The sequence below is a fragment of the Maniola jurtina genome, chromosome 7 (genome assembly GCF_905333055.1).
Source record: "Maniola jurtina chromosome 7, ilManJurt1.1, whole genome shotgun sequence".
NCBI classification, from domain to species: Eukaryota; Metazoa; Arthropoda; class Insecta; order Lepidoptera; family Nymphalidae; genus Maniola; species Maniola jurtina.
In genome coordinates, this window is record NC_060035.1 from 6,534,229 (window position 1) to 6,560,914 (window position 26,686).

The 26,686-nt window shown below is 35.0% G+C and overlaps 1 protein-coding gene across 1 annotated transcript in view; it reads left to right on the plus strand.

The window, feature by feature from the left end:
- The first annotated feature begins 871 nt into the window (after positions 1–871).
- Positions 872–26,686, plus strand: part of LOC123867146 (flocculation protein FLO11-like) — a 63,736-nt gene continuing 37,921 nt past the window's right edge. Inside the window, exon 1 of the mRNA XM_045909031.1 lies at positions 872–1,172. The gene's annotated coding sequence lies outside the window, so the exon portion shown is untranslated. The remainder of the gene's footprint in view (positions 1,173–26,686) is intronic.

Genomic DNA, 26,686 nt, shown 5'->3' on the forward strand with positions numbered 1-26,686 from the left:
ATTTTACTTAGACAATCCCGTTCTTTCGCATTTACAATGCCATTTACTTATTTTGCAACTTAGAAAAATTGTCATTGAAGCGAAAACCAAGTAGTTTACCCAAAGGCCTACCTAGTTAAGGTATATTAGGTAGTGATAACCTTGTTTATTACTATTGTAAATGTCGCAAACTAGATAAAGAAATAATATTGTTATTAAACATTGAATCTGGGCTTTGAACCAGTTTCTGAAGTAAGTTGAATAACATCTATTATTAGATAATAATTTAAGAAAATCTTTTCAAATAATTCAAATGGTTGGTGGTAAAAGTAGAGCAACCAAATAGAGAATTCTAGGTTAATAATAAGAACATTGTTGTTTAGTTTTTGGTCTAGTGCAGCGGTCCCTAAACTACGGCCCTCGGGCAGGGTTTGGCTCGCGGGCAGTTTCATCGATTCTATATCCGTCTCCACAATACAAACTCTCTGAACCACTTGGTGCAGAGAGCTTGCATTCTGATGCCTGCAACTTCAATCCACGTGGATTTAGGTTTTTAAAAATCCCATCGGAAACCCTTTGATTTTCCAGGACCAATAAGCATCCTTACCCGGGATGCAAGCTATCTCTATGCAAATTTAACTATATCTATAATAGTCGAAATCAGTTAAACGGTTGGCCCTGCAGACAGACAGACACACTCTCGCATTTATAATATTTGTATGGATTTGTCAGTTGTGCCACGCACTGGTTTTAATTTTCAGGATTTGAAAATCTTGTTATCTTTCGCGAATAATATAGAGCTAAGTAGAGACGCGTGCGCAAGCCCAAGAACGAGGTCTCAGGCAAGCCACCTAGAGCAACGAGTAGCGCAAGTAAAAGTAACTTTAAACAATACCTTGGCGGCGCCTGCGCAAGGCATACGTCAGTTTCGCCAACTCCCACCGCGCGGCAGAACGTATTTCTCGGACGTTTTCTTTACGGACGACGGAAACGTCGCCAGTGGTTTTCTTGATTTTTTGTTTTCAAAACGTGACCTTCATATACTTTCCCTATGGATTGGTTCAAACTTATCTGTGCATAAATAACATTAAGTGATATTCGTCTACCGTTTTGATTATAATAACATTAATGAAATATTGAATATAGTTACAGTTCAAACACCGGATAATTTTGGATGTTACGCTCCCTTGGACGTAAGTTATTTGAAAAATATTTCTATTTCCTAATGTTACTTAAGTTTCCTTGACTATTATTTTATTGTCCATGTAACTAGGTACTCGTACCTATGGAAAAATGTTTTTGCCTGTTGGACGCAATAGTTTGTAGAGGGGCTGGGTTCAATGCAATATTTATTATTCGCTTCTGTTTGCGCTAAACGGATTACGAATGAGATGTCGAAAGTTAGTAATTTCCCGTCAGTAAGTGGTCAGCAGGCTAGTCGGTAAGCGAGTTATTATGAACCAACTCGCAATCGGATCATAAAAACAGGTTTCATTTATTGTAGACACGTGTTGCCTTGTCTTGGACAGTAGGTAACCCGTATATCACAGAACTATAGCGCCTAAACCTGATTTATGCTATAATTACACCCGCGACCTGAAACTGCACGTTACGGAATGTACGTACCTACTGTATAACTACCAAATTGTTTCATGTCATGTAACATATTTACTTACATATAAGTAAACTCTCCACTATGAAAATACCTACCTACTAGATGCATAAGTTTTGGTTTTTTTTAAATCTCGTGGAAACTTTTTGATTCCCCGGAATAAAAAGTAGCCTACATCTAAGTCTGTGATGCAAGCTACAAGTATCTCAGTACCAAATCGACGATGCCTGCAACTTCATTTTTGATTCCTACGGATGGACCGTGAAAAACTAACGGACAGATGGGCACACAGACGTACTTTCGCATTTATAATATCACATTATGGATTCGTTCTTAGAGCGTAGGTCAAATCCTTACCACACAATCAAAGCCTACCTTTAACTTTAGGTTCACATTCACCTACTTGAAACGTGTTAATCACAAGAAACCAGCAAAATAGGTAACAATATTCTCTGCCCATCTAATAATAAGTTACAAAGCTCCAATCAATAATAATTATTATATAATCTTGCCTACTTAATAGTATTAATGTAAAAGTTTAAATGTTTGGATGTCTGTTACTCCCCAACACCCAGCCACAATGACTGAACCGAATTAGCTGAAATTTGTAATACAGATAGTTCGTACCCTGGATCAACACTAATTTCTATCTTGGAAAAACAAAGATTCCAAGCAATGCTTCCGGTGGAATTTTTAAGAAACCTATGATTATCCACGCGGATGAAATCACGGGAATCATCTAGTATCATATAAGTATAGAAAATATTGAATGTAATGCCTTATTAAACACCTGGAGTCAATTTTGCTCACGATTTGCTAGACGCGACAATTTGCTTTCCCCTATCTGATTTGCAATGCAGAGAACGGTTGACCAGTATATTGCCGATACTACGACGGAATAAGCAAACCCACATTTATGTTAAAAGCTTGCATTCCAATAGTAAGTTGCATTCCAAAGAATAGAAAACTGTCTATTATAAACGTGTGCAGTCAATTGCTTGCCCGAAAAAAATATAATGAACATAATTGCGTAATCGCAACCTTCCCGCTATTAATGCATGCGATATCGTGACAATGAGGAAATTATTTTACACTTTTTCTTCTTTGTTTGCTTGGCAATAGTATTCCTATTATCTTTTTTGCTCGACGGCTATTGATTGGGCAAGGTAATATCAAGAGCATTTCCTTTCATTCCATAATAATTATTGTATGTCTTGTGTGATAAACTCACCTATTTAAATTATTTAAATATTTATATGTAGCTTAAATTTCACTACTTATGTGTGTATAATAAGTAATATTCACTTAAAAGTGAGTTCCTTAATATATCTAATTAATATGAAAATCTCGCCCACCAGGTTTATAATAATAGGACAAGTATTCGGTTTTTTATTGTCAACGGCTTTTAAAATAAAAAACTCGTTTCCCTCAGCAAAATTCGATATTTTACCTAGTGAAACAATAATTTTGACACTTATATTTATAATATTATTAATGCTATCTTGAAGGTAGCAACTTGACCTAAATAATATATTAACAATAAAAATTTTAAGGCTTTCCGCGAAATATTTTTTGAAGAATACTGTAACAGGTAGACAGAAAAGAAACATTGATCATTTAAAAATTAAGTGATTATCCAATGCATATCTTATGCAGTAAGTAACCAAAGTAATAAATAAGTTAAAATGATTATAGCATTATACGTCAATGCAATTTTATATTTTTTGATCTGCTCACAAACCAAAAAATTACGTAGGTAGTAGGTACATACAGTAGGTCTGTACATATAGTAGCTGTTGTGAAGACTCACACTTCAATTTCTTGTCTATTGTATTTGTATACTAGAGGATGCCCGCGACTTCGTCTACGTGGATTTAGGTTTTTATGTGAAATGTTAATGAAATGTTTAATTTTCCGGGATAAAAAGTAGCCTATGTCCGTCCCCGGGATATAAGCTAACCCTGTACCAGAAGTTTCGTCAGAATCGGTTAAACTGTTGGGCCTTGAAAAGGTAGCAGACAGACAGACAGACAGACACACTTACGCATTTAAAATATTAGTATGGATTATATCAACTCATATATTTCTGATAACCACTTGATTGAAACTATAATCCTCATTTTACTTAGATACCAAATCGAATTTTACGATAAAAAAAATTAATTAATTTAATTTTTAGCAGTATCGTAGTAAAAAATAAAAATACGCTGAATACCTTCATAGTTATTTATATAAAAAGATAGGTACTAAAATTGCTTCTACAATTATTATTATCTATATTGTTTATGTAAATTGCTTAAAATACGTAGTAGTTAGCAATTTATACCTAAGCGAAGTCTGAGTAATAGGTAATTATTTTATATTATTAACATTTGGCAGTCTTTACTTGATTACGTCTTTATTTGATTTTACAATACATTCGAGCTGCTTACATTTAGTATCATTTAGCATAAACAAGCGAGAAGTTCATCGTCCATTGCTCGCCAAATAGAAAATAAAACTAGTCAAGTGCAAGTTGGACTCGTACACGAAGGGTTCCATACCATTACACAAGATTATGTACTTTTTAAATTCATATAGCGTCAATTTTGAAATTTTTATTACTTGTCGTTTATAGCAGCAATAGAAATACACACCCTGTGACAATTTCAAGTCGGTTTATGAGACACAGCCCGTTGACACACAGACGGACGGACAGCGGAGGCTTAGTAATAGGGTCTCGTTGGCACCCTCCGGGTACGGAACCCTGAAAAGGAGGAAACTTGACTGCATGTGGTCTCTTAAACCCTAGAATATAGTCCTAGAATAATCGTGAAATAGGATCCCCAATCTGCTTATCTGAAATAAGGGTACGATTTTGACTCTTAGGTTGCAAGATTATTATCACTAATTAGTAATATTAACCGGGACCGACAGATTAACGTGCTCTCTGAAGCATGGAGGAAAGTAAGGCTAAATTTTGACCTCTATCCAGTTACCGACTCAGATTTAACTAGCACAATAATTGATATAAGTGCTGTCACAAATAGGTAGGTCACATAGCACACCACACTTAGATGTACAATCCATACTAACATTATAAATGCGAAAGTGTGTCTGTCTGTCTGTCTGCTATCTTTTCATGGCCCAAAAGTTTTACCGATTCTGACGAAATTTGGTACAGAGTTAGCTTATATCCCGGGGACGGACATAGGCTACTTTTTATCCCTGAAAATCAAACGACGAAGACGAAGTCGCGGGCATCCTCTAGTGCTCTATAACTAAGCAAATAGCTTTTTAATATATATCAATTTTTGTATGATGATTTAGATTAAGTATATAAATTGATCGTCCAATAAAAGAAAATAATTACGTCGAATTTTTTTATTGTTTTCGTTGCAAAATCCATCTGTGAGATAACCTTCCATGACAGGCGGTTACAGTTACGATACAGTTACGGTTAAACTTTGACCGTCATTAAAAAAAGGGTTGCACAAGTCAGTATTTGTTAACTTGGGTCAGTCATGAAATGAAGTACGAAGACTAACTTATGCTTTTTATTAGTTTGGTGATCAATGCTAACTTTAATGCTAATCCTAACACAACTTTAACCGTTTTCCACGCAACTGGATCTTAGATGTTATTATTTTGCTCTTAAAATTTATATACGTACTTGCCTACCTACGTGCTACAGCCCCGGGTGGAACTTGGCTTGGGCAAGCAAACTTCTCCTACGGAGATGGTCAGGTGTAGCTTCCTGCCAGCTTCAAACCAACAAAATCTTCATGTCCTTCTCCACTCCGTCACTCCATCGACCCTAGTTCTTCCTCAGCTTCTACGGCCTTCTGATTTGCATCCAACAACTCTTTCGGGATTCTTATGTCGTCCATGAATTGCACATGTCCTGCCCATCGCACTCTTGACAGTTTTCATTCTTGACAGTTAGCCTAGTACCTATTATAATTATCTAATTAATTTTTTCACATTCAACATAGGTGCCTAGCATGGACCAGTGCTGCTTGCTTCGAAAAATTTCGTTACAACAGGTTACAACTTCTTAACACAGAATAATAATAAAATTAAACTCAATATTTTCCTCTACCAAAAATACCGCGAATAAATTATACATAAAATTCAGAAATTAACCGAGTTAACCGAGACTTTTAAGGTGAATTTTGCTGCTTATTATAGCAGATCAAAGTGGACTAAAATAAATCATTTAAAATGTTAAGAAATAGACTGGCTTGTTATGGGGCATTAATTATTTTATTTGATCGAAGCCGACTGGTCTTGCGTAAAGAGTGGCTATATTATAGCGATTATCATACTTATACATTTTTATGACATGATTAGATCTTTAACCTTTGCTTGTAGTAACATATTATTAAAAATTTAATAAAAGAATCAGATGCCCTTATAAAAGACGGATCATAGTATAATGGCAACACTGATATTTATGACTAAATAACATACCTGTTTAAGGTCACAAAATAAGAAACGATCGATCAAATGCATGATTAATAAAACTAATGCACCTATATTATCTAATTGGTAGGTTTATTTAATTTGTGGATTATACGAGAATCACCATTTTTAATCATGATTGCTTTAAAATTTAAATTTTAAACCAATTTCAGGAAGGCTAATTGAAGACTATTTCACATTAAACATAAAGAGGACAATTTTTTTATAACTAACACATTTCTAAATTAATTGACATTTGGATTGATCTTTTGATGCAATAGGATAGTAATATTACTCTATACCAAATCTACATTTTTATTTGTAGACATCACTATACCAGTACCAAAATACTACGCAAGACGTTCAGCCCTTATTCGCACGAGCGTTAAAAAAACGTTGCGTTAAAACCCGGCGTTGCGCTGATAATACAAAGTGCGCGTTATAAAAGCGTTGACGTGTGAACACATACTTGCGAATGCATTTGTTCTATTTGAACGCTTTTTAACGGACGTTAAAAAAGCTCTCGTGCGAATAAGGCCTTAGCGGACTCCCTACTAGGTGGTAGACAAACGACATCAAACGAGTCGCAGGGAGCCATTGGATCCAGGCGGCACAAAACCGCAGCGTGTGGAAATCTATACAAGAGACCTATGAATGCTCACAGGAATAGAAAGAGCCGCTGGAACTGCAAAAAGCGCAACGAGTCACAGCGCTATTTCCAAAACTAAGAGTGCACCTGATATTAGTAGCGCGATTTGGTTGCACCGAAAACATACTGATAACGTTATCAGTGTTTTGCGCTGACATTATTTTTTTGCGGTGCACCTGTTACTGCTGACAGCAATTGCATTTTTAGTACAGAAAATGAGTCTTCCGCAAAATTCACTTCCTGCGAAAGTTCTGCACCATTAGGCACCTTTAAATTCTCTTATTTACTGATATTTTTTATCTATCATAACTAGGAATGTAATGAAACTGTTTCCGCGCTTGGCAAGCATTGTTTTATTATACCAATGTATTTTTAGCACTTTGGCAGCGGCAACTAAGACGGATAAACAAACATGCTATTCTTAGAAACTCTCATTGCAGCAGCCGTACCGTAATAATTAAAATTAGCATGATTATTGATAGACATATTTTTCAATAATTAATTAAGAATTAATTAATTGAAATTATCCAGAAATTGCCTTTATTCCTTAAGGCCTAATTTTTTTAATCGCCAAATATCCGCCAAATAAACTCTAACCGACGACGAACGGGGTTTTGACGGACTTATGCAAAAACCTGTCAAAACTTGAAATTTATTATTTTATGCTCTTCGAATACCCGTTTTGTCAGATCTTTTTTCCATGCACATGCAAATTGTGGAACCAGCTCCCATCAGCGTATGTTCACGCTAGATCCCAACATGGGGTTCATCAACAAACCCTTGAAAGGCCGCAACGCATTGACGGTTCCTTTGGTGCTGCAAAATGTTCACGGGCAGCGGTAATCACTTAACATCGGTTGATCCGTTTGTTTGCTCAAAAATGAAAGGCAGAAAAAAATTGACTGCCAATGGAAGTGAAAACTTAAAACTATGAAATATCAGTGTTTTTTTTTTGGATTCCGAAATGAAAATCGGCACTAAGTGTCTGAATTAGGTACGTATCCCGAGGTGAATAAATTTCTATTCTTGAACACGAGGAAAATTGCACTGTTCGAGCAGTTGTAGCATAATAGGTACGGGCCGCTCAATAGTGCAACACGTTTTTCCCAGCCAATTGGATAATGAGACGTTTCGACAGGTGTTTAACATTCGACGGGCCTCTGGCAGACGGTACAGGTTTGACACATTCCGACCTTCACATTTGTAATCACCCGTATCAAACGCATTTACGAGTATGGTACGTATGGCCCACAGAACGGCAACGAAATTATTATTAGCGTTGAAACACAATAATTACATCACTACAATAATTTGACGAACTCTAAAGGCGAAGCGGTGCGAAGTACCGCGAAGGAAAGCAGCTTAAAAACACATACGAGTACACAAACACGCTTAACCGCAAACCAATATCGATTAAAAATTAGGATTGTTATTCATAAATAGCTTTTCTAAACGCTGTCAATTAACGTTTAAGACAGCGCAGTGATATGAATGGTTCAAGATTTTTTCTTGTTTTAAAAAACTTTGTTATCTAGTTTACTTAACTAATTAATAGTCGTAAAGTTCGAGGTGAATAGTACAAGATAGCGAGTAAAGAATTTGCACTTTTATTTCAAAACAATGTGTATCGATTCCCAAACAATGCATTGTGCAACAATAATTTCCCGGAACGGTATGTCTATTATCGTAGTGTTACATCTGAAAGTTTCTATTTGTTCTAAACAACAGCGCACTTTGCTACGGCCCACCAAAATTGTAACCAAAGGCATCTTTTATGTAATCCAAATTCGTCTTGGTGATGCATACTGCACAGTACCTATTACACATAATAGTCTCCGAGATGGCCATGAATATACAACTAACTCAGTAGGTGGTTGCATTGGCTAAATTGACAAAAACAACAATAGTTTCCTAACATAGACCTCCGAAAAGTTAGAAGTGCCCGGGACCGAACCCTGGACACCTGAATGGGTGGACTCATAACATTTACATAACACTGTTTAACTAAATTAATTATGTAGAAATTATTGACCGACCACACAAAGTAATAACCGAATAGCGTCAGTGATGCGTGGATGACGCGAAAACGAGCGATTGTCCAATAACAATCGATCATTTTCAATGCTTGTTCGGCCAGTTACATTATTTACCTAATTTCTAAATTCTTGTGTACCTACTGTACATAAAATGAAATACCAGCGACAATGTTTAAATGTTTACTACGATACCAAAGTGAAGACATTATTAAATTCATATAAATGTCGAGAGAAGTGTAAACTTAAAACTATGAAATAACAGTGAATAATCTGGATTTCCAGATTCAGAAATTAAAATTTTATAAACGCGCATTATATCATACCTTGCATACCCGTAATATGGCATACTTATATACCTACAGATATACTTACTATTAACATAAAAGTATGTCGATGATGCCACCTTGAAGCTTTTTACCTATTCCAAAATCGCCCAACGCATCTAAAGAAGTTTTCACTTCAAAAATAATTATTTGCTAGCCGCAAACCGTACAAGTTCAGTAACATTGTCACGAATACAAGTACTTGTGTACAAAACTCTGTCTCTTGGCCTATAGCAATTTGTGTATCGAGCTGAATTTGCGGTTAAATACCTACAAAAGCAATGACATAGAACTAATAGCCTTGTAACAATATACTTAGTGTCTCTTAGTGTAAGATAATAATTCAATTTGGTAAATCAAATCGATTTTAGTTATGGACGTTATTTCATAAAAAACTGTAGGTACTGTAAAATATTACTGACTGACTGACTCTACATTGATTGTACATTAAACAAATCTAGTTTTGAATCTGAATTTCTAAGTTTATTAACGTCATACCTATCTATAAGTTACAGACAGAAAAAAGTCAAACGCGGCAAAGACCTAAATAAAACTTTTTTCTGCTACTTTTACGTCGAATGGCTTACAATGTTCTTATTTACCTTATAGTAATAATAGCCTTAGTATTTACAAGAGGTGGATAAACAAACTCAGAAGCTGGAAATGTATTGGCGGTTTCTTTGGTTGCTGCAAATGAATGTGACATGGTGGCGGTAAATATTTAACATCCGGTGACTCGCCTGTTTGTTTACTTGCTATTAATATATTCCAATTAAAACGACTGAAAATACTCTGCCTGCATTAAAGATAATTAATTGATGATAGATTGTGACTCGAGCTGTGCCCACGAGACAATTATCCACAAGAGGCGAAACGAAAAATTTTATGTTCGTGAAAAACACGAATATGAATTGAAAACGCGTCAAGTACTAGGGAGTGCACAAACGCCCTAAGTCCCTAGTCGTAGGAATCTGTCAACATTCGAATTAAATGAGTACACAAATCATCACAAATGCACTATTTTTAAAGTATGACGGACGCACTAAGGTTGAACTATAGAGCGCACTTTGATTTGCTTAGATTTAAGTTTAAGTTAAAACGAGACAGATTTATGCCAGTGGTATAATAAATACTGTCTCGTTTTAATAGTGTCTTAAGTCTGAGCAAAGTGAAGTGGCTCTATAGGCCTCGGCCTTCGTATAGATTACTCTGATAGAGAAGAGCGCGAACCCACAAAAATGCTGTGTAGTTTAGCGAGATAATTGAATTTGTTTGTGCATTTAGTAGGTAAATAAAAAATTAGCAGTCAGTTTTTTTTTATTAACACTAGCATATCGGTGACGTGATCTTGAAATTTTCTTCTTCTTCTTCTCAACCGTTCACTGAATGGTCGTGGCTATGAATTCTTCACTGCTGCTCATGCGATCTCCTCCAGCGATTTCTGTTGGTTGCATTACGTGCACACACGGAGACAACTCATTCATCAAAATCGGATCAATAATTTAGGCGTTACGGTGAAACACACATAAATACATGCATAGACTGCTAAAATAATAACCCTTCCTTTTAGCTTTGCCGTAGTCGGGTACAAAGCCTCAATAGCTCAACCGGTAAAGGAGTGGACTGAAAACCGAAAGGTCGACGGTTCAAACCCCGCCCGTTGCACTATTGTCGTACCTACTCCTAGCACAAGCCTGACGCTTAGTTGGAGAGGAAAGGGGAATATTAGTCATTTGACATGGCTTATATTCTTTTATAAAAAAAAAAAAGATAAATGCACTTTTTGCGGCTCCTCTGGCTTTTGCGGCGCCCCCGCATAGTATAGGTTGAACTGGACGCTAACCGATGACATTCGCGATGCGCTTCTCGCGTGGTTGACGCAAGCCGTAGTGAGGCAACATCGCATGTTACGTGACCACAGATCACTGCTTCGTGGTGCGGTCTATATTCATTTATGTTTACTTTATGATAGGTGTTCGTGTTTATTAAGGCCAAGAGAAGCCAAAACTACTAATAAATTAAGCTGTTCATTGACACGGATTAATAAAATAGATATTTGACAAATCCATACTAATTCATACTAATATTTTAAATACGAAACTGTGTCTGTCTGTCTGCTAGCCCATCTGCTTAACCGATTATGATGAAATTTGGTATAGAAATAGATCTCATCCCGCGAAAGGATACTTTTGGTGTGAGAAAATCAAAAAGTTCCCACGGGATTTTAAGACCTAAATCCACTAGACTACTTTTGATCCCAGTAATATCAAAGAGTTCTCACGGGATACTTAAAAACCCAAATCCATACGAACAAAATTCTGGCCATTCTTCTTAAAACAAAAACATTTTACATCCTGAGGACGAGCATAAATTATTTTTTATCCCGGAAAATCAAAAATAAAGCTCCATTAAATAATAATAAACTACTCTTTATTAGCATGGTCTACATCATACTTGTGGAAACCAGTTGCAATATATTGTCGTACGAGCTTTAAGCTCAGTTAGCAGGAAAAAGACGACCTAATTTTATATTGATACTGATAAGAGCTATGCTCCTTTTATGTAGCGTATTGCAGTAAACCATTATTTACTCATAGGTACCAATACTACAATAATAATAAATTACTGCCAAAACAGTCACGAAATATTTCAATAAGCTTTTAATCCGTAAGTGCAATACGAATGATATCGTGGTCCTTATACGTGGAATGGACCGAGAGCAGATGGGCAATTTTAAGAAAGTGCTTAGTAAGTGGAAAAATGTAGTAATTAACATTTTTAAATATGTGACACCAGACCTACCATCTAGACGGGTGGCGATAGATTAAGAATTGGAGTTATGTAATTTTTAAAATCACAACTTCATTTTACTGTAAACTGAAACATTAATTAAAATTTATTTACAAAGTAAATGTTGAACGCATTTTCACCCGCGTAGTTTTAGGTTTTTAAATACTCTTGATTATAAATACTCGTAAATACTCTTGATTTTCCAGAAAATTCCAGTATGCAAGCTATCTCAGTGCTAAATTTTATCAAAATCGGTTAAGCAAATGAGCCATTGCGAGACTCAAAAAGACAAATAGCACTTATTGCATTCGTAATATTATAGAGTTTTTTTTTAATTTTAAATATTAAAAAAGTAAGAGGACATTCTGCTGCATAGCATTTTTAAAGTTGTTTTTTTATAAAAATACTAGTAAAATTAAACTATAAATACTGATCCTTCACAGCCCTAGTTTAATTCCATCTATAACACAAAAATTGTGATTTAGTTGACAGCCCACCTAAAAATTATTCAATTTTTATCAAGCACCTTTTCAAAATTTGCCAACAGATCATAATATAAACTATATATTATAGTATAATATAAAAAGTACTTACCTGTGCCTTAATGTGGTGTGTTTATTGTGCGCTATTAATAACTTACGATAAATAATCGCGGCGTCTCTCACGCGACACCAGATGCAGGAGTCGTCGACCCCAAGTCTGTGGTTTATTCCAGTTAGGACCCGAGGAAAATTTTACAATTTTTTTTTTTACAGCTTATTTAATATTTATTACTGTCGAAAAAGTTTTCCATATAATACGGAAACTCGGTAATCATTGGCTTGAAACAAATTTATTTCCCCTCAACCCCAAGTCTGTGGTTTATTCCAGTTAGGACCCAAAGAAAATTTCGCAATTTTTTTTTTGTAGCCTACTCAATGTTTATTGTGAAAAGAGCTTTCCATAACATACGGAAATACGGTAGACAGAGGATTGCAACAAATAATCTATTCAGTTCATTTACATGTGAATAGGTATAATATTATTATTTATCGCTGTTGAAAGATATTTTCTACATGTAGATTCAGAACTAGAACAGTATGCTCAAAAACTAAAATTATAAGATAAGATACTTAACTAATTAATGCCAGTGACTTCATCCGGCGTGGATTCCATTTTTTTTATGTTTAATCCCGTGGGAACTGTTTGATTTTATGTACTAAAAGCCAGGAAGCAAGGTCAATTTATAGCAAATAGATGATGCCTGCGATTAATGATTTCAGGATTCAATTACATGAATTTAGAATTATTAAGAATCCTGTGAACTCTTTGATTTTCCTATATCCTTCCACGGGAAGCAAACTATCTCTGTGCCAAATTTCTCCAAAATGGTTACACAGTTGGGCTGTAAAAAGCTAATAGATAGACATACAAAAAGACGCGTTTTCGCATTTATAATATTAGTATGGATATGTAGAATTCCTTGAGAAATCAACTACCTAGGCGCCTAGGTTTCAAGCAATTAATATTACTACGAGTACCTAAGTATCAATAAATTTAAAACAGAAAATAGTTTCAAGAAGGTTCTTTTTACATTAAATAATACAAAAAGTTCGCCTTATTTGCAAACACATACTTGTGACTAGCGCTAACACAGCTCTTTATTTTCTTTGTATTTATTCCACAGCTCTCTGTTGTAACAAAGAACCGGTGTTGCATTTTGCTAGTAATGCATAAAATATATCCACTGGTTTCAAGTTTTTTGCAGTGCAAGTTTTTTCTTCCAACATGTTTTATTATGTTAGCCAACAAATCTACCCACGCACTATTTGCCTACTATGAAAAATGTAAAATGCAAATATTGGGTAATACCTATAACGTTTTAAGTTTTCTTCGAGACAGAAAATCGATCCAAAGGCTGGAAATACATTGACTCCTTGCCTTGGCCTAGAGATTACCAGACTATGACTACAAATACATCGATTATTGTCTATACAGCTCGTTCTTAGTGCCTTCTTCAAGGATTCCAGACTAATTATTGTAGCCTTCTTCAAAACTTTCAGACAAATTACTATAGTTACTCGTATCTCCTTGATTCTAAGATTAATATTTAAAAATGCAAATATCCGATTCAGAAAACAGCTATTGTCTGCAATTAGGGTTGTCAGGCCTCAAGATTTAACGCGACATGTTTAGCTTTTAACGGTCGTGTCTAGCCCACCCGGCTTTTGTTAGGTTATTCTCATTTTTGTCAGTGTAAACAGTCAACACCTATAGAGCGAGCGAAATAATTAAACAAACTTATATTTTACAAACAACTGAAATACGTAAACAAGTTTTTTTATTGTAAATGGTAACTTTTGCAATAGCAAATCTTTAGCTATTGAGTAATCTTTGGCTATTAAAAAAGATCTGGCTTTTAAGGCAAAATGTCCGGTTGAATGTAGCGCCAAATCCGGCTTTTATATTTTAGAGCCTGGAAAGTGACAACCCTATCTGCGATTACAGAATACACATTTTCTGGGAAGTAAAGCAATCGTTATATCATTGAAGGCAATCCCTTAAAATTGAAACATTTGTTTCCAATACATCATACCGGCTTGAATCACGTAACAAATAACGAATAAATTGTTTATGATGAAAACTGTTCCACGCCGTCGCATGCAATGCCGTAGTTCTATTTTAAACGAATTTACGTTACAAAACTGTCGACTATTACCAAAACCGCATTTCAAATGGACATGAAAAACTAACGAGAGTTTTACACAGTTTTTTTCTGTTTCCGGTCTAAAATACTTCTAGGGTAAAATAGGTAAAGGAATCTATCAAAGTAAAAATATACAAGTGTAAATAAAAAATTTATAACACCCCCGACAAGTGAAGGTTACAGTAACTAGAAAAGACCTGATAACTTTCAAACGGCTTAACCATGTATCTGTTTGTGGCATCGTAGCTCCTAATCGAATGAACCGATTTTAATTTAGTTTTTTTTTTTGTTTGAAAGGTGGCTTGATCGAAAGTGTTCTTACTTTCTTAGCTATAATTGAAGAAAATCGGTTCAGCCGTTTGAAAGTTATCAGCTCTTTTCTAGTTACTGTAACCTTCACCTTCCAACATTAATGCCTGTCGTAGACGTCCGGTACAATAAGCGTGCGGCTTAAAGCCGCATTTTCACTAGGGGACATTTGTTGCGCGACTCTGTCGCTCGACACGAAATTCACGTGTCCCGCGCCATGTCGCCCGACGTCGTCCGACATCGCTTGGGATATTTACGTGTCGCGCAACTTGTCGCTAGTCGATGGTCTGCGAGCGTCGACGCGCGCGACCTTCGTGTCCCTCGACAATCGCCGGACAGGCTTTGAGTGGTGAGAACGTGTGTCGCTTTGTCTTCCACTGCACTGAACAATACTACTTCCTCGGGCGACATACTGATCACGACTGGCCAATGAGAACGAGTTATATGTCGCGGGACATTGTCCCACAACTGTTACAGAGACAACTACGTGAATGTCGAGCGACAAGTATCTGCGACATGTCGCCTAATGAAAATGCGCCTTAAAGCCGCATTTTCATTAGGGGACATTTGTTGCGCGACTCTGTCGCTCGACACGAAATTCACGTGTCCCGCGCGATGTCGCCCGACGTCGTCCGACGTCGCTTGGGACATTTACGTGTCGCGCAACTTGTCGCTAGTCGATGGTCTGCGAGCGTCGACGCGCGCGACCTTCGTGTCCCTCGACAATCGCCGGACAGGCTTTGAGTGGTGAGAACGTGTGTCGCTTTGTGTTCCACTGCACTGAACAGCACTACTTCCTCGGGCGACATACTGATCACGACTGGCCAATGAGAACGAGTTATATGTCGCGGGACATTGTCCCACAACTTTTACAGAGACAACTACGTGAATGTCGAGCGACAAGTATCTGCGACATGTCGCCTAATGAAAATATAATATAACAGTCGGTACTCTATTTTAACACTGGAGGCACCGCCGTACTAAACCGACCACATTCATTTCTGATTGGTCGCACTCTCTCGCTATTCGTTAAAATGCATTGCTGCAGCAAAAATACCATTCATTCAGCCACTCAGAACAATTGAGATTGTAATAATGGTTGAAATCAACCAGCTGATACATGAAATAGATAAAATTTTATTTTGAATTTGATGTCTTACAAAAAGTCGTCATAAAATCTTCAAATCGATCGTTATCGGATAAAAATTTGTCACAAATCTGGGTTAGGTAGGCAAATGTGAACGAAATCCGCACCTTTTTGATTGTTACTTTTGATAAATAATGGTTGATGAAGAAAGTTCAATCGAACAAGTCCAAGTCCGAATTAAGATCGTGACCAGCAAGATGTCGATAACTTATCACCTGGACATATGTACAATCGCCTGCCTTCGCAATATGCAAGCCACATGCGCCAATCGACTCATTGTAATTTTAACTCTATTGTGTAGTTGGTCTTAAACGGGCAATAACATTGCATCTTACTGTTAATCTTGCGGACAACGTACAAACCTACTTACTTCTCTTTTCTATCATCATAGCTACCCATATCATAAACGCGAAAGTGTGTTTGGTTGTTGGTTTAATCTTCAATCACGCCACAACGGAGCAACGGATTGGCGTGATTTAATGTATGGATATTGTTAAACTAGGAGAGTGACATAGGTTACTTTTTATTCCGCAAAATAAAAAGTTCCCACGGGATTCTTGAACGCCTAAATCTACGAATGAAGTCGCGGGAATCAGCTAGTAAAATTATAAATATCCATTTAACCCTCCTAAAAACCTTCTAAAACAATAATTAATTATTATTATTAGATATTATCTCAGGCTTCGCTTTCTACAAAATCTACTTTCGATCTAATTCGACAAAAATCAATCTATCGATAAGAACCCGAGATACTCCTACTTACTGCATAATCTGAAATTCACACTGACGAGAGAAGAAATGTTACAGCTACCTACCAGCCTACCTACCAGCTGCAGCTATTCGTGAAAGTTGCTGAAACTAACTAGCTAGTTTATGAATGTCATTGTAAGATATTGCAATTTATGCACGCCTCGTGATATTATGACCTGATAGAGACATTAATTTGAAATATTATCTTTCTTTACAATCGCAACTCAATAAGTACCTACATGATCGTTTACAATATTCATATACTCAATATAAACCTTAGAAAAGGACGATTTTTCCAACATACTTATAAATTATAATCTTGCCTCCTATTTTGATACCACAGATAATATAATCCTACTTTCATGTTACAAAATATGCTATACTAAGGTTACAAAATTTTCCTATTCGTTATACTTATTACTTGTGATCTTTATTTCATGATCGAATGATCCACGATTTTTTCACACGTTGATGTTTCACGAAGCCAACGATTGTGAGCAATAAATCAAAGGCCCTCTAATCTTACTAGGTACTTTCCTAACAAAGAAGTGAATAAATAAATATTTAACATGTAAATAACAGCTGCTGTGCGCATTGTGGAGTAAGGGATGCATATTAGAGCGGATATCATGTCATAACTGCCAGTTTGCTCGTTGCACCTTTGACCTTGCGCGTACCACTTTCAAAACACCGCATTCCAAGTAACACGGCATATTCACGATCTACCTCAACGCTATTGTTCCTCGCTACAAACTACACAAGTTTAAACACCGATATAAAATATTATGGTATGTCTTTCTTACTCGCGTGGAAGAAATCGATGCCAACCTAAAACTGTGTTCATACTGACTACTTAGAAAACTACGTTCAATCAATCGCTAACGGATGGATAAAGACTAAAAGAGGCCCAAAATATAGTATATAGCTCAAAATTTTAATCTTCTACTTTGTATTAAACTTAATTTTAACTGGTGTTTAATGTAATCTAATGTTAACCATTTATAATGACATGGATGCGAGATATGGTTGCTAACTACGAAGCTTATAAGTAAAGCTCAGAGTCACTCAGCGGGCAATGTAGAGAGCTATGCCTGAACTTTCTTTACGTGATCAAATCACAAATGAGGAGATACTTAGGAGAACCAGAGTAACCGACATAGCTCAAAGGGTTTTGAAGTTGAAGTAGCAATGGACAGGGCAAATATAATATAGTTCCGAAAATCAATATAAATATCGGTCCCAAGGTACTTACCTACTAGAATGGCGACTTTGCATAGAAAAACGTAGCGTTGCATTGGAAGACCCTCAACTAGGTAGGGAGATGAGATCCAACGAGTAGCAGGGAACTGCTAGATCCATGCGACCGACGCAAGACCGCAGACGTCTATGGGAGCCGCTTGATCCATGCGACGCAAGACCGTAGACGTCTATCGGTTAGAGATGCTAAGATGATGATGACCATTCTTTAAATCTAATACAGTACCTAGCCTACCAAATAACAGTTTAGAGTAATACACAGACTCTGATTAAAAAAACCCAACATATACTAGGACGAAAAATAACTTTATAGGTACAGCCATCTTCCCTAGGGCTAGTTGTAGCAGAAGAATTAAAAGACACAGACAACGTTAATTATTTTACTCATTCTGGATCTTGGGAGTAACGTCCGAACAATTGATACGATGCTTTAACAGGGCTCTCTCCGTCACTCGCTTCATACAATCGTAGTTCCAATTTCATTTGAATATTGCAACCAAAGTCCATGAAATTTTGCAGACATATTCTAGAAACTAATATCTGTCTCTGTGGTGTTTTAGATTTTTATAAAAATATGTAGTTTTAAAATTACAGGTTTGTATGTAAATTTTCAAGACCGCGTAACTTTTTACTTAATATTCAAATTAAATTGGAACTACGTTTGTATGAAGCGAGTGACGGAGAGAACCCTCTTAATGTTTTTAACTATAGATACCTACTACACAATTAAAATCTTTATATCACAGTAGACACGCAACCTAATGATATACGCATCAGTTTAACAATCGTTCCTTCAAAAAGCAATCTTGCGTGTATGAGTAGCTTACCGCTATCACGCTTTTCCAAAACTTGATACTTATTTACTTTTAATACTGATCGCACATTCAGCGCGAGCCGAAAGAGATATCATCAAAACTGCCAGCATTTATACGGCGCGGTGCATTAACAAGCTGCTACGCATTCTACCGTATTATGAACATTTTCGCTGGATATTAACAGAGAAGGAAAATATCATGAGAAAATTTGCACGCATGAGAGTTCTCCATAGTGTTCTCAAAGGTGTGTGAAGTCTGCACTTGTCCAGCGAAGTGGACTATAAATATGGGATACTATCCTTCTCAATCTGAGAGGAGGCTCGTTCACATTTATACACATTTTTACTGAACGCGTAGCATTCGATGCGGTTATTACGGCACAGATAGCGTCTGCCGCTCAGTCGTAATGTGTGACCGGCATTAAAATAATATATCCAGTCCCAAAGGTCTTCAATAACGCTTTTATGAATTGAAATCAGCTTGATATGACCTTTTTGACTAATAAATTAGTACATAGGTGTAATTTTAGTGTAGCCCTAGGTTATAACTTTGTTTATCCATAAATGAATATTGATTAATGGTAAAATTCTATTAAGATATTCTCTATACAAAAACTATGTATAAGTTTGTTTCATCTTGCCGAACGTTAAAGCGCAGGAATAAATCATAAATATTTATAAAACTAGCTGTTGCCCCCGACTTCGTCCGCGTGGATTTAGGTTGTTTGAAATCCCGTGGGAACTCTTTGATTTTCTGGGGTAGAAATAAAGTAAGTATGTTACTTTCCGTCCATTCTAAGCCAAAAATCAAGCCGATAGGTTGCTTAGTTAGGGCGTGAAGGATGGAAACACAAACACACTTTCGCATTTATAATATGAATATGATAACAATATATATTTGTGATATGATAACAATATGATAATATGATAACTATATATATAACAATATATATATATATATATATATATATATATTTGCTTTAAAATATATTTCAAATAATAATATATCCTATCAGAACTTTTAAACAATGTTATGTTAGACGAGCAGAGCAAATACGTTCATTATTAAAATACAATCAGTAACATACCATAAAATTCAAAGCATTTGACCTACCTCGGGCCATTGTATTCAAAAACAATTTATCATGCTGACCGTGAAATACATATTAAGTTCATTAATGATAACACTATCTATAATTATTATTATTATTTATAATATGCGTATAATTTTAATCATACATATTATTATGAGAGAAAAATATTTTTTTTACACAACACTTGCATTTGTAGGCTAACTAAACATTTGCAGGCTAATTCGAATTTTGGTTCAAATAATGTGTATTAGGTAGTTTTTAAAATATATTTTTTTATAAAACAAAACTCCAAAACACTATTTGATGAGCATTTATCCATTCTGGCAGGAATTTCGAATTTTTTGATTGTAAAATAGGTACTTTTTAGTGCGTTTTTCACAAGCCAAAAATATTCGTTTGCGAAAAATGACAGACACTCTTTTAAATATTAAGAAACGATTATTATGTATTCAGCAGGTAAATACTTAAATGCTATAAATATAAAAAATTACACAGTCGTGTTGTCTATCTATAAATAAACCCCGATGATACAGACTAGTGGTTTTAATAGTTGTGTCGTGACAGTAGTCTTCCGCCAGGTATCACAAAAAGTTAAAAAGTTAAGTGTATCTCGGTTTGAAATTGCAGTGTTCCGCGTAGCTAAAATGCAATTAGGTATTTCTATTTAAATAATTTTAGTTGTCAATGTAAAATAAACAATTATTCGTTGCGAAAAAATACTATGCGTAATCGTAATAGTTAATTGGCCAGGTAGGTACTATTAGAGGGCTTTGACATCAACGCAAATATTTAAAAATAGTATTTTTTTTTTATTATAATATTTATAACTAATTATTGTTGAATTTTGACCAATCAAATGTTTCTGTAATATAATAATAATAATACCGCATAAACTTCTTTTGGTTATCATCATATGGTTTTTGATAATTTCGATCAAGTGAGAACACAATAGCACAAAATACCTAACAACCTATTGAAATGGCCTTTCTAGCAGAGATTGATATATGAGGATGCGTAGCCAGGATTAGGTATAAGTATTGCTCTTGGATTAGTTAATTGAGCATATTTCTTCTAGATCTAAGCTAATGAAAATGAAGCGATCCTGTTTATGGAGCTTTACCCACATACGCGTACTTTCATCAGAGTTAAAGCCTTGGGACACCATTCATAAAATCGAACTCTACATTATAAGCAAAAACATCCATCAACACACACCCACACCTCTATATAGTTTTATGTGGTGATAGGCGAAAAACTAACCTAATAAATTCATACTCTACCAAAATTTTCTAATTTTTTAATAACGCAAACTGCAATTTTAATTAAGCACTTATATATTTTAATGAACCATTTATTTTAGGCAATACTTAGTTAGTGATAAGGTCATTTTATTATTAGTACTTGCATTGACACCTACTGTTTTAATGAATGAAAGCCCGATTAAGGTTTGAGACCTGATTTCTCTGTTAATAAAAAGTGTAATTCGATTACCTAGTTATGCGGTTATACTTTAAGTTAAGTTACACAATAAATTCAACGGGCCTAGGTAACTATTCGGTAGGCGCGAAAAGAAACTAAATAATAAGTTTGTTATTGTTAGAAAAAACGTCAATGCCGTTTGCCATAATTGAATTTAATTTACAACTATTTTAACCGCATTCGTTTCAAAACTATAACTGTATAAAATTATTACGAACCATAAATAGATAATGAAAATAATATAAAACCACATTATGAAGAGCTGAATTACGAAGCAGGTACAATCATTCGTGAAATAAGTTCGCCATATAATTCTTTTAAGGACAAAATTAGAAGGTACGAGTAGGTGCCGTATATTTGAGCAATATATTGGGGCCACAGATTTTAAATGAAATATAAGCCCTATTCTGTGTTAAGTAGTTGTTGAATGAAAAAAAAAATGGTTTTGGTGTGAAATATCGTGAAGGATAAGACATGAGCCCAGTTGCCAGACATCTAAGTAAAAATTTTGATCGTGCACGCGCGCCATTATTAGGCAGATTCTTCTTATAAATATCAATCGTTAAAGTTATGATACTCAATTTTCTCAAAATAAATAAATATGTAGAGTATTACGTAGTAGACTTTATCATTGTTTACCATCCGATCAGATCGTATTCAAACTCAAGCCTGTCGTCGATAAAATATCTGTAGGTGATTTCGATACTTGATTTCATTGAATCTTATAACAATTTACATTACCTAATTTGTATTATTTAACTTTTATCTCTCTAACGCAAATGTACGTAACTTTTAAAACTTCCGGATTGGTTAGCTTTGGAGTTTGGATGCAGTCTTACATTATTATGGCAGATAGGCACAGCTTTACGACATTGTTAATTAAAAAAATCTAAAAAAATAAAATTTTTGTCCTGATTAAAGACCTTATAACTTAACCTAATCTTTCATGTGCATGAAGTTTTTATTTAGTATAGACAAAATATGGAACATTTTCTATAAAAGTTAATGTAACTTCGGTGTCTCGTTGAAAAACACTCTTTGTTAAAGGCTCCGGTTGAAAATGTCTAGTCTCCTAGAATGTATGGTAAAGTGCCCAGTGTTTTTTTTTTCAGGCGACAGGGCTTTTAAAACTTTTTAACGAAAAAATGTTGCAAAAGTCAAAGATATTGTTGTACCTACTGAAAAACAAAAAGCACAGTGGATAACATATTATTAACACGCACGACTTATATGTACGTACGTACCTGCTTCTATTTATATACGTACATTTCACTTCATTCCCCCTTTTTTTTGCCTAATTGTGTTTAGCTACAAATAGTTATACATATTTTCATGGCAGCAATTTTTTTAAGCTTTAATTTTTGTTACAACTTGAAAGCTCTTATTTACCTTACTTTTATAAGTAGTAAAATATTAAAATCTTTCTAAATAAAAAAATTAAAACAAAGTAAAATCTAACGACTGGCAGATGAATTTTAGTTATTTAACCGATTTTATTTAATGAGAAAAGGACTCCATAACGTATTCTCAAAAATAATTTCAAATCAAACTTGTTTTTAATAAACGTAACATTTTTGGTCGATATAAAAAAATGAGTGTTTTTTTTTTCTTTTCAAAATGAAACTCTATGACTTGGAATTAAGACCTTTAGCGGATTTTTTACGAACATAGTGAGATCATTATAATAAGACTATTAACATAATTAGGTATATTAATTTATAATTTGTTAAACAGAATGACAGCAATATTTTTTAAATTATTTATATATTATCTAACAATTAATGATTTGGCTATATTATAGAGTTTTGTGATAATTATTTTAAATAATCAAATAATAACCGTAATAAAAGAAACCGTAAAAATGTTAAAATTTAATTGAATTGTCCTAAAAATAATGAAATTGCTTACCCGAAATTAAAACTAAAGGTCTAATATATTTTTGTTTTTATTTTCCTAAACTGATATTAATGACGATCTTCTATGAAACCACTGAAATAAACATTATATATCTACACTTCTAGGCTTCTGTCTCACGCATAACTGCATCTACCAATCAAATTCGCTGATATTTCGCCTTCCAAAAACTGTATTTATAAAGGCCGTATAACATTTAACGGAATCCGGTGCTACTGGTCGTGTTTTCGTAAGTTTATTCCCGCCTTGACAAAGTCTATAGAGCTATGAATCTTACAGAATGTACAAACAATGTATAGTGATTTATTTCAAAATATGATTAAAAAATAAACAATTTATTTTTATTATTCAAAGAGGAAAAAAACATTATTCTATGAATATTCTAAAAAATACTTAACGATAAACCTTTATGTAGCACTAGAAGATGCCAGCAACTTTGTCCGCGTAGAGTACCTAGGTTCTTTAATCTCGTGGGAAGTTATTGATTTTCTGGAATAACATAATATCTCCGATTCCGGGTTGTAAACTATCTCTGTATATTTGTCAAAATCAGCTAGCAGATGGGCCGTGAAAAAGTTACAGACATATTGACACACTCTCCAAGTTGCAATATTATAATATTTTAGTTATAGATGATATAGAATACATTCTTTAAACTATTCTACATAGCTGCCTTTAATTTTTATGAAGCATTTGTGTTTGGTCAATATTGTAGGCCTAGCATGACCACCGCGAGAGTATTAATCTGAAAATCTGAATGATCTTCGAAAGTCTATGGTTTCACCAGGTCACACCTCGTCTCGCTTACGTATGGTCGTTAGGTAACCGAAGATGCGACGCCGACGCGACGCCGCCGCAGCAAATGCCATCGCCTTTCCCACGGCGACCATTGTACCCAGAGTATGTCTAGTTCAACTGTATTCATTACACTATTTAGGGGTCCATTAGACGATCGGTTTTGCTGTCAGTTTTGCCACAATTATTGCTGTAACTGATGTATATTCTACCGTCTGACGTCCGTTTTGACTCTATCAATACTTCCCAAGCCCACGACTTCACCGCGTAGATTTAGGTTTTTAAAAATCCCATGAGAATTCTTTGCTTTTCCGGGGAAAAAAGAGACTTTGACACTATTCAGGTCTTTGACTACACCCATTTAAAAAAAATCACTATGCCACTCACTGTTTCTATAAAAACCAAGGTTATATATCATGTTTATCCCGATGCCATCCCACTACTGAGCACGGGTCTCCTCTCAGAATAAGCAGGGTTTAGGCCACAGTCTGCCAAACTGGCCCAGTGCGCATTGTCAGACACCATTCACATTTGAGAACGTTATGAAAATTTTGATGCATGCAGTTTTCCTCACGATGTTTTCCTTTATTATTAAATACAAGTGATATTTAATTACTTAAAACCCAAAACTGAAAAATTAGAGATGCGGGACTGGGATCGACCTCCCGAAAAGAAGTCCAACGTCTTAACCACTCGGCTTTCGCAGGTTTATTGTTCAAAACTATTCCGAACTTATTTATAATAGGTAGAATTTCGGTATGTCGTGTACGCGTGTCTAATGCGATCGTTTAAAAATATTAATACTTCACCCGACCGCGAGCAGAATGCAAGGCAGTTGAATAGAATGTCGCCTTACGGATGTAGTTCTTGGTTTTTATAATATTATTAATACAAAGTTTTTTCTAGTTCCACTTACTCGACACATAATTGCCGGGCGTGCATGTGAGTGGACGGATTGCAAAAAAACAATTCTTATGACGTTTAATTTTGAATTTTAATTAACTAAAATGATACCTAGGTGGATAAGCACTGGACTTCTGTGATTTGAACGTTTTCTAATTTTAACTTTTTTGATAAGACTTCAAGTTTTGATAAAATCCTTCAAGTGATTTATTTCGAAAAGCAGTTATCATTAAAAATTAAGCAGTTATGATTATGCAGATAGCATTGATGGATGTCCCTTTTTTCGTTCAAATATAAAACGATATTAGTCCACTCTGGAACCTTGGAACGTCATTCAAGTAAATGATTTGAAGCAATCCAATTGTTACGTCAATTTTTCAGGATATTTTATACATAGCTATGTTGATAACGGTGACATGCCCCGATGTGTCAATGGCAACCAACCCACCTCTACTGTGCATTCTGAGGCACGAATGAAACGAAAAGGCCGATTCGTACTTGAAAAGTCCCTTGGGTCAACTTTGCTTACGCAGCATAGAGGACTTATATGCACTATCGCAAGTTGTAACTAGGCCAAACATCTCTCAATAATGAAACTGTCCAAAATTTCTGAAGTTATGCTTACAAAATCGGGTTCCTTTATGCCTGCCTACTCATTTATTTTGTGAGGTGAATTAAGGCAATTTGATGCTGGAATTAAAAGGAGGATAATTGTATGATCGTATATACAACAATTATGGGATTTATAACGTATTGTTAGCTGGTTTCGTGTGACGCGGAAAAACAAGAATTTTTGAACAAGCCGCGTAGAGCCTCAATCATTTTTCTCAAGGTTCGTCGTTCAATCATCATAGTTTCAAAATTACTGCGATTCGCTCCACTAATGGGGATAATTGATAATTTTGTTTCATATAACTAACTATATACTGCACCTAGTAGAAGTAGGTAGGTACTTATTGGTCATAACCGAGGTAATAATATTATGTAGGTAATAAAACCTTGACATAACAAGATAATAATTGAAAAATTACAATGATAAAAATCAATTCAAAAAAATCCATACCTACGTGTAGAAATACAATATTAGAATTTGTTTTTTTATTAAGAAGTATTTTTTTATGTTATTTAGGAACAGACAGATTTTTAAAGTGAAACTCTGTGGGTGGGGTCTAGTGCATTTCTTGAAGGTTTTATGTAGCTAGTAGGGACGAGTATAACTGTTTTCCACGATTTTATCCGTGAATCGTTTTCGCTATTACCTATATATCATCAAGATCAGTTCAGTTCGCATGAAAAACTAACAAATAGAAATAAAATAACTGTCTTATTTATTTAGGTGCGAAATACAAATCCTTCAAAGTATGAATTACATCGATTTAAATATTATGCAAATCTACTTTGGTCTTTGACACAATGATTTCCAGATTATGGAAAAATATGCCATAATAAAATAATATAATAATATTAATGTAAATAAGTGTTAGATACGGCCTATCATATTTTATATATTACATTTCATTATAATTGCAAATTTCAGATAATAATCTTTACTTTGACGATCACTAAGTATACCTACCTACTCTACACACCTGTTAGTCCCTTAAAAGTTGGACACTTATTTGGTATTGCTAATGATGGAGTCCCTCGTGAAACTTAGAGATTATCAAGTTGTTTTATTTTACCAATTAAAAAATATATTCAGTTCA